The following is a 12,036-nucleotide window of genomic DNA, read 5'->3' as shown; positions in this document are numbered from 1 at the left end:
CTAAACTATGGAAACTTTACTTTTAAAGCATTCTCTAATGCTAGCTTTGAAATTATCAGTTAGTTACACTTTATCAATTCATTCCCATGCTAATTATAAAAGTGGAGAACAATTTCTGGTACACTTATGAAGTGTAATCCTGTGACTGTGGTTTAGGGGGGTATGTGCTTGCTATACAATCGTGAGAACCTGAATTTGTTCTTCAAAACATATGTGAACGTGTTTGGTACGGCAGTGTATGCTTGTGGTTCCTATGCACAGAGACAGATGCACAGGGATCCCTAGGGCTCTGTGGTTAGGCACCCTAGCCCACCATGCAAATTCAGGTATGTTAAAGACACTTCTTAAAACAAGATGAATGGATATTGAGAAGACACTTGAGGTTAACATCTGGCCTCCACATGCCAGTACACACCTATAAACATTCACTTACTTTCCCCCACCCCCACCCTCACACAAGACTTGTAATCCTAGCGGAATAATAACTAAATTGACAGGGAATATTTACACTAATAATGGCAAGTAAATAGAATGAAGCCAGATGCTGTGAGATTTTATTTTAAATCTCTGCTCCATATATAACATCTGTATTCTTTTAGGCATTACTTAATTTATCTTTCCTCAATGAACTCCATCTTCATATTTGTCAATGGGAATGTCTAGGCAGATTAGAATTCATGTAACACCTTACATACAACATATACATTGGTAAAAATAGTAACTGGCATGTAATATACTTTTATTATTTTGGGTATTGTGTATTATCATCATTATTATCACATTTTTCTTAAGTTGAATTGGCCATACTAATAACAAAGATGTGGAATTACATTATTGTCCCTAACATATCAAGAAGAGAGACCTGTGATTTTTAATATGTAATAATGCAGAATATAATGATTCATGTTTCATTGCCTTTCATTACAAGAGTAAGAAATGGGATTTAAGTATGGGCCGAAGGTAGTGGGCACATACCATTGATCTAACCTCTATTTATGCTGAGTATCAGCAGAAAATTATATTAAATGGAGAAAGATTATCAAGTATCTCAAAATTTTAGGCTAGAAAAGGTGAAGCTCTATGGCATAATCACTCCATAAATCTTGATGCTAGATTTAGGAGAGGTGACTCACTTGTCACAATGCTGCTGAGTTGGCCTTTGAAAGAGCAAGGGTGATACCAAACATGAGGAAGACAAGTGCACCCCAACACTGAGGCAGCCTGGCTGCTGCTCTGCTTATTTGTGGTTCTAACTTCACTGAGAAGGATAAGGCAGGCACAGAAGCCAGCTGGATTTACATCCTTAGTCTCCTTTGCTCTAATTATGTACCTATGTGTATTTGTGTTCATATCTAATTTCTGATTTTAGCAGAGCAATCTTACAACAGGCTGCCTTGTTCTCTCTTTCTGTGTAGCATCCCCATGATCAGGATTTTGAATTTTCCATCCAAGATTTTATATTCAATATGAAAATCATGATAACCAGAACATTAAGATATTAACAACATAATATTCTTCCACAAATAAAGAGACATCACATGGGGATGCATATAATTTCTAGTTATATAATTTGCACTTTAATTTTAACATTCTACATTGACCTAAAGAAACAAATAAGAGTAAGTGCAAAGTCTTGTATTTAGAAGCTGTTGGACTTACTCCGTTTTCATTGGGTTTCATCTGATCTAGCTATAAAGCAGAAAGAAGATGAAATTTTAGCCCCGTCTAGTTAAATTGAGATGGAATCAAGACTGAGAAAAATAAGACACATGAAATCATTCTTAGAACAATGATATGTCATGAAAATATAATTGTTTTTGCATATTTTATATAGAGAGATAATGAAAACAATTAAGTAGAAATGTATTAATAATTATCACTTATCTATCTTTCAAAAGACCTAAAATATGCATATTTGCTAACATTAGGGTCTAAAACACCATTGTATTTTTATTTATTCAGATATATTTCAAGTATTTTTGTCATTCACCATACTGTAATTATTTCTTATGTCTGAGATCAAAACCTTATTTAATTGGAAATCTGATGCACCATAATTATTATGCCATAAATTTAAATACTTTAATGGAGGTAATAGTACAAAGTTGGGTATATACATTTAAATATCCCAATAAGCCAAGACATCAGCATTAATGATTAGACGTGAGGAGTGCTTGTTTATTTTAAAGTAATGAAGGATCAGAGGATGAATGAGTTTTTCAAGGTCATTGAATTAATTACAAGGTTATTAAAGGTGTCTTGTGGGTGAGGTTACATGTTCTATGAATTTGTCAAAGTCACCATCTGTATTTGTGTTTGATTTTGAGCTCTGAAATTTAGATGAAAGAATACATTTGAGAGGGACAATGTGAGGTCAGTTTAGGTTTGTACTTTGAAGATGAGAGATTGGCTACACAAAGGTATGTGCTTAATATTTGATTCTTTTACCCAGTTTTACCTTTACTTTAGTATAACATAATTCTCAGAGCAGAGAAAAACAGAAATGTAACACTATGACAATTCCCTACAAATTTTACTATGTTAAGGTTCAATGTAATCCCTCTTTGTAATAAGTCATGAAACATTTATGGATGGAAATGCACATATCATGAAATTTTAATGTGTGCATGCATATCTTGGGTTTCAAAAACTCTTAAAAGATATTAATTTAGTACCATCAAAGATACTTAAATATCTCAGTTTAAACCTTCTTGCTGTCCAGATACTCCTGAATGTTAAGTTTAGCATCGATTTAAGACTTGACTGTTTTGTAAACTCAACATAAAAACAGTGAATCAATGACTGTGCAGTAATAGTAATGACAAAAATAAAATTTACCTTTAAATTAATTTTATTAATATCAACCATCTGACTACCTATGAATCATCTGTCTATCATTTATTATCTATTTATCCATGTCTATATCATGAACATCTATCACCTATCTGTTATCTATCAATTTTCTATTACCTATCTGTTCTCAATTTACCACCTTTCCATCTAGCACCACTAATTTTCCTTGCTTATTATTTTCTAAACTTTTTACTTGCTTTTTTATTTAAAATATCCTTCATTCTTAACCCACTTAATGGGTTCCCAGTGAATATTTGTACAGGAATGAATGCTCTGAAGTGTCAGGGCATCTATTCATAGAATTCCATCCTTCAACTCAAATATGCTTCTATCATATAGTGTTTAAAATTAATTCTTCTATTCTGTTTGAGCTGCAAGGCACCTGCTTTATATTCCTTGCTTGTCATTCCTGTCATTTATTTGCTGAATTATTATTTCAGATACAGTGTATCTTGAGGCTTATAGTCGAATGTAATAGGAAACCAAGTAAATTAATGAGTGTGATATAATTCAGCAAGTGTTAGTATATTTGTGTCCAAGTTTTGTGAGGAGGAGTCAATAGGATTCATAATTGGCTAATATTTATAGAAGATGCATAAAGTAGAAGTCATATGAGCTGCCCAATATTTTGAATAAGACTTTCAATAAATGAAAATACATAGGAAATGCATTCCATATAGTAACTCATATCAAAATGTTCCCTGGAAAAGTCACTGTGAAGATACGATAAATATGATGTTTTCTTACATACATTGTTAAGGTAATGTTAAGTAAGGTAAGGATTTTCCAGACTACCCCTCTATCACTTTCTTCCTTCATTATAAAATACTCTTTTATCATTGATTAAATTTTTTTTAGGGAATTATTGGTGAAATTATTAAGGCCACTCCACATAGTTAAAAGGGGGGTTTATTTTGTGGAGTAACTTACAAGTGAAGGGATAGGTAACAGGTTTGGGAAAGGTGTAGTGCAGTCTGGCAGTGTTCTCTGGAGAACTCTGCTTGATCTACCTCCAGTGTCCAGGGTCCAGGAACCAAGAGAGCCTGCACATCCCGGATCTTGGGTCTACAGGGTCCTCGCTCAGCCTCACCTTGTAGGTGTGGCAGTTACTGAAGCCTCAATGGGCGTTGGAACTTCCACATCAAAGCTGGAATGGCTACCCACTACAGGGAATTTCATCTGTGTTTTGCTAATCTGGTTGCTCTCTTCTCTCACTAAATTTTATCTTCCTATCACCACTTTCAACATTTTCCCACAGCCTGATCCTCACATTACTGCCTATTTGTTTTGTTTTATGATCCACTGATTTTAATGAGGGACATTTGTGTGGTTGCAGGTTTGAAAGTGTCTATTGTAGACTGGTGGTTTCATAGTTTACTGAAGATAGTCACTGCCTTGCCCAGAATCTATCAGTTGCCAATAGTTCAGCAAGGGGCCTTAGGTTCTTAGTCCTATTCTAATTCTCAAGTAGGCCTATTTCTAAAATTTGGATTTATGTTGATGTTATTGAACCACATGGAGCTGATTTTTGTGTATGGTTAGAAAAAGGGGCCGGGCGTTGGTGGTGCACACCTTTAATCCCAGCACTCTGGAGGCAGAGGCCGGCGGATCTCTGTGAGTTCGAGGCCAGCCTGGGCTACCAAGTGAGCTCCAGGAAAGGCGCAAAGCTACACAGAGAAACCCTGTCTCGAAAAAAACCAAAAAAAAAAAAAAAAAAAAAAACCCAAAGAAAAAGAAAGAAAGAAAGAAAGAAAGAAAGAAAGAAAGAAAGAAAGAAAGAAAGAAAGAAAAAGGATTTAGTTCACAGTTCATTCTTCTACATGTGGATCTACATATTTTCCACCACCATTTGTTGAAGAGGCTGTCTTTCTGCAGCGTACCCTTTTGGTCTGTCTGTAGTCGCACAGGTTCTCTATTCCAGTTCACCGCCTGATTTGTGTCAGAAGTTTGTTGGTTTTTTTTATTACTCTTCTGCTCTAGTATAATTAGAAGTCAGGGGTGGTAATTGTTGTTAAAAAGAATATGACTTTTGAAGTCTCTAGAGATCATCTTAGGAATAAAGTCAAAATGATTCACTACCCTGAAGTTTATGTGGGAAGGAACACTCCAGTATGGAACTAACTTCCTGAACAAAACGACTACACGTGGTGGTTAAGTGGCTCAGTGGGTGAAGGTACTTGATGTCGACTCTGATATCTTTATTTTATGCCTGTGTCCCATATGATGAAAGGAAATAATTGCTTCCCATGCCACCCACTAGTTATTCTCTGACTTCCAAATAGATGCCAAGTCATGCAAACTCACCCACTCATGCTCATAAAATCACAAACACAAAATAAATACAACAGAAAGCCTAAAATGACAGTATGAGAGAATTAGGTCAAATGGAAAAAGTAACTTAGCACTCTATGAGATTTCCATATGTAGTTATTACTAGGAGTATCAACTGAGGAGGATAAGGTCAGAAATCATGCTTGTATTTGGTAACTGCATGAGCTTTGTCGTTTCACACTGCTCTGAGTCTTTTGGTTAACTCCCTATCTATGCTTTTCTTCCTTCCCACTGCACATGGAATTGTATGTCCACAATTCTGTAAGTGATTTTAATGATAATTTTATTCCACTTGATGAATGCCAAGTAATAATAGACAGAGGGCTAAAAGATGATGTCGTCAAAAGCCATTTAGGATAGAGTTATGTGGAGGTTGCTTCTGTATAGATTCAAAGGGAGACAGCAGATACTATCAAAGCAATGACAAAATTAGAGAGAGAGAGAGAGAGAGAGAGAGAGAGAGAGAGAGAGAGAGAGGCTTTTGTCATTGCAATTGAATAAATACCATGTTTGATTTTGGTTATATGGTTATCCACTCTATCTCCATTGCTAATAGTACTGTAGAAAGGATTAAAGACAGTAAAATAATCACTTAGAAATATCCTTGATCATATTTGATTTCTGTGATGGCCAGACTTTACTATTAGTTGTTTGACTATCTTAAGAAATTCTGTAGTAGGTACAAGATAGTGACAATGTATTGTTTCCAAATTTATTGGAAATCAGCATTGGCTGATTGAAGACTGAAAGTTAACACATACATAACTACACAATCTCTAAGGTTTTCAAGGACCATTTTATGTGTTGTTTGGTTTCAGATTTGGTGCAACAACAGCTCTGCAAAATGTTTTATGCCTCATTCTCACTTGGAAGGCGAAAAGAGAGTGTGAGCTTTCAATGTGAGGTTAAACGAATCGCCATGCCACTGTAGAGCCCTCTATAACACTGAACTGTTTCCGTGTTTGAATATATGATGTCGAATTAAAAATGAGGGAAATTTTTTGTCTTTTTTTACTCCTTTTCACTTAGATTCTTTCCCCACCCACACATTTTATTAGCTCTTGGACAACTTCATACATTGTGTTTTGATCCTATTCACCGCTTTCTCCAACTTCCCTAAGTTTCAGCCCCATCCTTCCCTACCCAACTTTGTGTTCTTATTTTTTTTTTTCAAATCTGCCAAGTTCTGTTTACATTTTCTATATACTTTTAGGGCTATGGAAAACCTATCCGGGGTTACACATTAAAGATAACCAACTCTTCCTCTCAGAACAGCTATCAGTTGCCAATAGCCCCTCAGCTTTTTACTTTTTATTTTGGATGGATTGCCTTGATTTATCTGGATATTAGAATACTCATTTATTTCATAAGTATATATTGATTATTCATATGTATATCAAGCACATGAAAATTAAAAAAACAAATCAAAGGGTTTATAAGTTAAAGTGAATGTTTTTGGATTCACATAAACAATGAAGGGAACTGTGGGTATGCACAGAAACAAGATATATATGCTATGCCTGAAAGTGTCAAGAGTTCAGAAAAGAAATAAAGAATTGATGATAGAGAGCTGAGTATATCAGTAGCATAAGAGGATCAGGATGTCTATGAATTTTGTGATTTAATTCTTAGTGGTTCTGAAGGATTGGATATTTCCCTGTAGACTACAGAGATAAAATTATTATTTCTAGATGCCATGTTACAGTATGAGTTCATAGAGTTAACCTGGAAACTTCAAGAGAAATTCTGGTCTTGGCATGGGCTTTTTGAAACCTCAAAACCCATTCCCAATTACACACTTCTTCCAACAAGGCCATACGTTCTAATGCTTTCTAATGCTATCAAAGAGTCCCACTCCCTGGTGGACTAAGCATTCAAATACACGAGCGTATGGGGACTTCTTATTCAAACCACCACAACTATTTTAGACAACCAGGTTCCATTGCTTCTATCTTTTTGATAATGGCTGTTAACATGAATTCAACCTCTAGGCATTCCCAGATTAGAAAAAGCTGGGATTGAATCTCTCACATCATTGTTTCAGAAGTATGCTTCCTGTTAAAAGTATTGCATCTCACAGCCTCCTTCTCATCACAGGCAAAGTTTATGATATGGGATCTTCGCAAAACAAAATCATGATACCAGTCTAATTCAGTATCTTGGACATAGCCAGGATTCAGTAAGTGCTTGTTAATAAATATTTCTCATTTAAAATATAACAACACACTCTGGATAAAGATGTTAAAATAAAACAGTGAAATTAAATTATAGGGACTCTATCCTCCCTTAATCCCTCTACTTCTTCCCTTTTTTTCTTTTCATCCCACACATTCACTCTCTTTCTACCCATCTCCCCCTTTTCCTCTCTTCCTTATCCTCTTCATCTTGCTTTCCATTATCTCTACTTTACTAGGTGATGGGTACATATACAGATATGTATACTTTATGATAATTTACTGCAGTGTTCCAGATGTAAGGATTTAATATAATAGAAGATGTGTTAGTAAACACAAAATATTATATGATTTTAGAATGAGAAATGCTTGCCTTATAGCATGAATAATGAATATACAAGCTGTACTGGTACCAAAGTGGAAGAATTATATGTTTAACAGACATGATCAAGGAGAAAATCCAAAGACTATGTTTTAAATGGCAAGTCAGAGAACAGGAGTGATGTCTGACAACTAGTTGAGATGGTAATACCTCCAGTCAGGGGCCACTATGACAGTGAGGGGATTTTCCTGTCTATACTGTTTGCTTTTCCAAATAAAATAGAAGTTCTGTGGAATTAGATTATAGGCAGAAAATTCAGGAAAATCAATTTTTTTCATTCAGATTGAACATGTAGACAATTTAATTTAGTTCTCGAATTTGAGTACAATAGCTCTAACAAGTCAATAGAAATCTTTTTTTTTTTATTTATTTATTTATTTATTTATTTATTTTTTCCATCACAGGCAATTTATTTTGTTCTATTCATTCACAGTTAATACAGAAAATACTTGGAAACATTTCCATATAATGTTTGACACAGAAATCATCAAATAGAAGTATACAATGTTGACAGGAGGCAGTACATTTATAATTTATAACCCCAAATGTATTTATAAATTAGAAATGGAAAGATCTACAAATGAAATTATGAAGGTTCACCAAAGTCATTTAATCTGTCAGTTTCTCATTCATTTTTATGTCTTAATAATATTCTATTGTATGAATAAGCCACATTTTATATCTCTCCAGTATTTGATAGCTATTTGAGTTGTTTTAACTTTTTTACTATTAGCAACACACTGCTGTAAACCTTCATATACATGTTTCATAGGTGCACATTTTCAGTAGTTTGAGGATATATTCCTAAGGGTAAAATTGTTGAGTAACAGAGTAACAATGTTTTGCATTTTGACCAACCAGCAAACTGTTTTGCCAAAGTGGCACACTATTTTACAATCTCACCAAATCCTTGTTTTTAAGGCTCTGATTTTTGTACAAAAGCATTCAATCATTCTGTCAGACCAAACCAGGAAAAGTAAGCTATAGTTCAGAGCTGTTCTATTCCATTTACTATGCAAAGCCATTTTTGGCGTTTGCAACTCTCAGCCCTTTTGAGTATTCTTGCAGTGTTCACCTTTTCCTCCACCACTTTTATTTCTTCTTTTTTTTTTCTGGTTTATTTTTATCTATTACAAATGTATAAAAAATCCTCCATCAACGCTGCTGATAACAGCAGAACCTTGAAAAATATACCTTTGGTTTGCCTCAGAAAAGGAACACATATAGCACTGTAAAGTTTATGAAATTGGCGCAAAACATTGTGATAATGTTACAATACCAGTTTTAAGAGTTCAGTGACTAATGGGGAGCCGATGGGATACATGCAGAACTGTGAAAGCGATCTCACTTAGCCAGCTGTACATGTAGACTGTAAATCTACATTCAGATCATTTCTGAACTAAGACTATCATCTCAGTTTATCTGTTGAGGTCAACCAGGAAACCCTAGAATATACCTTGATTTTTGCAAAAAACAAAATAGGGGGAGGGGTTTCTTCAGCATTTCAGTTCACAAGTAACAGTATCCTAACAGGCAAAGTGTTCTCTCACTGTCAACATAGAATGAACTGCTGCTGGAGGTCAACTTGGGCTTTAATTTGCATTAGCACTTACATGCATAGTAGTCCAAGTTGTTGACCTCATGACTTTTAAAAGTAACTCTAAAAAAGTAAAATGGCCCTTCTTGGAAGACTAAAGAAAGACATCCAGCCACAGTTGTAAAAAGTCTCATCAAAACAATATACCCTTTTATAAATTACGCCTCAATTAAAAAAAAAAAAAGTAGCCCCAAATAAGAAGCAGCTCTGAAAAAGAAAATATAACTTAAGATATTTGAAAAAAACAAGGTGAATACAGGTTCAAAAATAATTAAGATACATTTTCTTAAGGCTACCTAGAATTAGGCTTTAAAGAATTCTACCATTTCAAGTTTACCACTAGTTACTAGATACCTATTTACAAACAAGATGTTCACTTTTTTTGTTCCTTTATCAAGAGAAAAATCTACCTTCAGACTATGAGGGTGGTGATGGGGAGGGACTAGAAAACAAGATTCAAACAATCCCATGCAAATATCACATTTTTCAAATGGAAGAACTCCAAACTGCACTAGAAGTTCCAATCACTAAGACACTTTCCATTGAAATGATTTAAGTACAACTACATGGCACCAAGGTTTAGGCCTAATATAGGCCTGACAACCAAGTCCTTGTTTTCTGGAAGAAAGGCCTCACAAGTCGCACTTAATTCCACATAACAATACTTCAGAGATCAATTAGGTTTTCTTTTCCTTAATATTTTTGTTTTTGACTTCTAATCTTAAAGACTAGATTAAAACTTAGCTCATTTCCCAGAAGGCATTGCTTCCCTTTGCTCTATGAAAGAGTCCACCAAGACCTCTTCCTCAAAACCATCTAGCCCCCAGCCTCCAGCCTGTGCTTGTGATACATCTTTCTCAACATCCTGAAAAGGTAATGTAGGTAAAATATGCTCATAAACATTAAAGCTAGTTGTTAGAAAGACGTAACTAGCTTTATAATTTAAGTTTTAAAACATAAATACTTACAGCTTGATCTGTACTGACAATGATTGTCGAAGCCTAGAATTCAACATTTACAAATTCTCATTCACACACACAAAACACACTATTATCACACAACTTGTGTCTTGAGAGAATCTTCTGCTTTTTAAATCTTTGGCCTCCCAGTCAATCCCAAGTTCAACCAACTTTAACTAAAACTTCACTCAGAATTTCACCAAGCTTTTCACCCACACATTAATGCTTGTCGTATCTTTCATCAACTGTCAAAATCTGAAGCCTGCTCAGAGATCGCCAGGTATAGGTGAGTTGAGACTATTGATATTGATGGATATTAATGACCAGTGATTGTTAATTCCTGTTATTTTTTGTGGTTGTGTTGTGTTGTCCTTCTGTGGTGTATGTTGGTGTGGGATTATCTATTGCTTGATTTTTCATGGATATGTTTAGCTTCTTTGGGTTGAATTTTCCCTTCTAGTGCTTTCTGTAGGGCTGGGTTTGTAGACAGGTATTGATTAAATCTGGTTTTATCCTGGAATATTTTGTTTACTCTGCCTATGGTGATTAAGAGTTTTGCTGGGTATAATAATCTGGGTTGGCATCCGTGGTCTCTTAGTGTCTGCATGAGATTTGTCCATGATCTTCTAGCTTTCATAGTCTCTATTGAGTAGTCTGGTGTTATTCTGATGGGTTTACCTTTATATGTTACTTGGTCTTTTTCCTTTGCGGCTCTTAATATTTTTTCTTTGTTCTGTGTGTTTAGTGTTTTGATTATTATGTGGCGAGGGGACTTTTTTTTTGGATCCAGCCTATTCGGTGTTCTGTAAGCTTCTTGTATCTTCATAGGTATTTCTTTCTTTAGGTTAGGAAAGTTTTCTTCTATGATTTTGTTGAATATATTTTCTGTGCCTTTGAGTTGGTATTCTTCTCCTTCTTCTACCCCTATTATTCTTAGGTTTGGTCTTTTCATGGTGTCCCAAATTTCCTGGATGTTTTGTATTACGACTTTTTTGTCTTTAGTGTTTTCTTTGACTGACGAATCTATTTTCTCTATCGTGTCTTCAGTGTCAGAGATTCTCTGTTCCATCTCTTGCAATCGGTTGGTTATGCTTGTTTCTATAGTTCCTGTTCGTTTAGTCAGGATTTCTGTTTTCAGCATTCCCTCAGCATGTGTTTTCTTTATTATCTCAAATTCATTTTTCAGATCTTGGAATGTTTCTTTCATCTGTTTAATTGCTTTTTCTTGGCTTGATTTGATTTCTTCCCATTTTTTGTTCGTTTTTTCTTCCATTTCTTTAAGGGAGTTTTTTATTTCCCCTTTAATGGAGTTTTTCATTTCCTCTTTAAGGGAAGTTTTTATTTCCTCTTTAAGAGAGTTTTTCATTTCCTCTTTAAGGAAAGTTTTTATTTCCTCTTTAAGGTAGTTTTTCATTTCCTCTTTAAGGAAAGTTTTTATTTCCTCATTGAGGGAATGTTTTATTTCTTCTTTAAGGGCCTCTATCATCTTCTTAAAGTCACTTTTAGGGTTGATTTCTTCTGTTTCTTCTGTCATGGTATGGTGTCTTGCAGGTGTAGAATCACTAGGTTCTGATGTTGCCATATAGGTCTTTATGTTGTTGCCTGTATTTTTGCTCTGGCGTCTACTCATCTTTTCCTCTGTGCGGTGCAGGTGGTGTCTGTGTCTGAGAGTGCCTCTCTTGTTCTAATTTTTAGTCTTGGTTTAGTAGTGGTTCTTGGTTAAATTGGTGCTATTGGGCT

This window comes from Peromyscus leucopus, chromosome 1 (genome assembly GCF_004664715.2).
Source record: "Peromyscus leucopus breed LL Stock chromosome 1, UCI_PerLeu_2.1, whole genome shotgun sequence".
In the NCBI taxonomy this organism is placed as follows: domain Eukaryota; kingdom Metazoa; phylum Chordata; class Mammalia; order Rodentia; family Cricetidae; genus Peromyscus; species Peromyscus leucopus.
Note: the sequence above shows the minus strand (reverse complement) of the source record.